The following is a 3,024-nucleotide window of genomic DNA, read 5'->3' as shown; positions in this document are numbered from 1 at the left end:
AGCAGGGTTATTAACAGAAGCCAAAATTAGAAATGTCACAAATATATATCAACAGTTGAATGGATTAGAAACACGTGGTACATCCATGTAACACAATATGATTCAGCCTTAAAAAGGAATAAAGTCGTGATTCATTCTACAACATGAATAAATCTTGAAAACATTATGCTAAATGAAAGAAGCCAGACACAAAGGCCACATATTTTTTTAATCCATTTATGTAACATGTTAAAATAGTCAAGGCTTATGGACCAAAAGCATGTTTGTGCTTGCCAGAGACTATGGAGAAGAAAGGATGTGCAGTGATTGCTGATGAGTATGTGATTTCTCTATGGGGTGATGAAAATATTCTTGAATTAGTGATTATAGTCACACACCACTGTAAATATACTAAAAGAGACAAACAGTACATTTTAAAAGGTTGAATTTTTGGTATGTGAATTATATCTCAATCATGCCTTTATAAAAAAAAAATAGAACTCAGGATTGGAAATGTCTCTATAGACAGAAATCTGAACTCAAATTGAAAACTAGGTTTTCCAAAAACAAATTAGTAATTCACAACTTAATTTTAGGAGCTGTGCTTAACAAAACCTTAACATGTAACAGAATGTTCTCTGTATATAACACTAACTATGGATGTCGTAGATTGTGCAGCTGAAACAAAGTACCTTAAACTGGGTAATTTATAAAGAATAGAAGATCAACGGGCCACCGTTGGTATGTAGTGACCACTGCTCTACATCCAAGATAATGCCTTGTAACTGTGTCCTCACATGGTGAAATGTGGATTTCTTAATACTATTGAATTGTGGATTAAGTTTCAACTTGAGCTTTGGAGAAAACACTGTCTCTCAAGCCATAACAATGGACAGTTTCAGATCACTGTAGACAGAGCAACAGTGTGTTTCTGAGACTGACAGAAATACAATTCTTTTTGTGTTTCACCGTCACGGAGAGTTATACTTTTGCAATAATTCGTTGTATTTCTATGGTGTATGATTTAACTAAAAACATCGATTAGAAACTCTCTGATGAAATAATTGGTTTTTGGTAGGCAACATACTCACGTGTTTAGAAAGCAGAAGAAGATAAGAGTTGAAATAATTCTAGCTAGTGCATTTAGAGTGCGTAAAGGTAGGAGAACAATTTCTTCAAACCAAACATTTTCATTTGATCATGAAATGGATGATTTTTCACTTCTTTCAATTATTTTATTTACATAAGGGAAGTAAATAGGATTTCTAAACTTAGCAGTGTCTTAAAAAAAAAAATAGCCATTTTATGTACCTAATTTGTACTTTGGAACACATTTAGCAAATGACTAGGGTTGCATTTTTCAGAGATGGTTTTGCTCCCATTTTTAAATTGTTTCTTCTTTGAAGTTTGAAAAGTCTAATATCTACTTACATTGGTGGTAAAAAATATCTTTCAAATATAGCAAAAGTAACTACATATATCTTACCTACAGCTACTACATTTCAAGAAGTACTTTTATTCAATAAAACAGTGATAATTTCTTTTCTACTAAATGTAGTTTATTCTGCTAAAGACAGTTTGACTTTGCAACTCTCATACATTTTAATTTATTTTATTTTTGAGTAAGCATTCTTTTATAGATACAATTTTTTATTTTTAAATGTTGAGGGTACATAGTAGATGTATATATTCATGGGGTACATGAGATATTTTGATACAGGTATGCAATGCATATTAATCACAGCATGGAGAATGGGGTATCCATCCCTTTGAACATTTATGTTTTGTACTATAAACAATCCAATTTTACTTGTTTAGTTATTTTAAAATGCACAATTAAGTTATTATTAACTATAGTCACCATGTTGTGCAATCAAATAGCAGGTCTTATTCATTCTTTCTAACTCTTTTTTTGTACCCGCTAACCATCCCTAACTCCTCCCTGTCCCCTCCACTATCCTTCCCAGCCTCTGGTAAGATAGATAGCAGAAGCATTCTTATATATTTCACAACGTGTGTGTGTGTGTGTGTGTGTGCGCGCGCGCGTGTTCAAATCTTTAGAAAGCCACTCTTTCAGTTACTTATTTTTATTCTGAAGTTTGTTGAATATATTTTGGAAGAATGAGTCCTCATAATTAGAATAAAAGTAACCCTCTCTCTTCTCTCATACTGCTCACAGTTATTTTCATATTATCAACTATGTGTACATTTGGGGTTTCAGGAAGGAATCAATTAAATTTTTAAAAATGTGTGATAACTTTGATTGATAAGAGTTTTGTTTTCATTAATCATTACATTTGCCTATGGATAGCTGCTTACTTTCCTCTTCTTTTTAGAGGGGAAGAACATTTTTCTATTTCCAGTTATTGTAAGAATAAATTTCCCCTGTTTACTTCTGAACTCTTGTTGCATCTCTACTCCTACCCATTACAGTTGTATGGATTTACTGCCTGGCAAATGACTGACAATGGTGACTGGTTCTGAACTGGAAACAGACAACATTTTGAGACCGGACATTTGTTATCTCTACTACCTCATTATTTCCTCCTGCACCAATCCAGTGAGAGAGGAAGTTGTCTGGGCACATTGTGTCTTCTTATTAAATTTAACATTTTTTTCTCAGATATGCAGGTGCAAGATCTGTACTTCAAAGAAGTTAGTTGGGAAGTGTGTAGACACAGCCAGCTGTCCCAGCAGCTGAGATGTCCCACATGGTTTTGTCAGTAATCAGGCTGATATTCTTAGTGTTTCATTTTCTGACTTCGCTGTTTCTCAGTTTGATAAGAAAATTTAGTAGAGATTGTCGTTTATCAAGTTCTTTCAAAACATTCAAAGTTCCCTTGGTTATTTAAGTTGCATTTATGACAATACATCTAACTGCTGAGATTTCTATGTAAATATAAATGGGCAGTAGCTCAACTCAGCTATAATATCTTCATGAACTTCTGAATTACTATATATTTTAACTAATTCTGCTAACTTCCTTCATCATTTAAAAAACTCAATTCATATTTTTTGAATATAGCTTCTCTTTTGAGTCCTTAG

The sequence above is a fragment of the Mandrillus leucophaeus genome, unplaced genomic scaffold (assembly GCF_000951045.1).
Source record: "Mandrillus leucophaeus isolate KB7577 unplaced genomic scaffold, Mleu.le_1.0 Scaffold31, whole genome shotgun sequence".
Classification (NCBI taxonomy): domain Eukaryota; kingdom Metazoa; phylum Chordata; class Mammalia; order Primates; family Cercopithecidae; genus Mandrillus; species Mandrillus leucophaeus.
Note: the sequence above shows the minus strand (reverse complement) of the source record.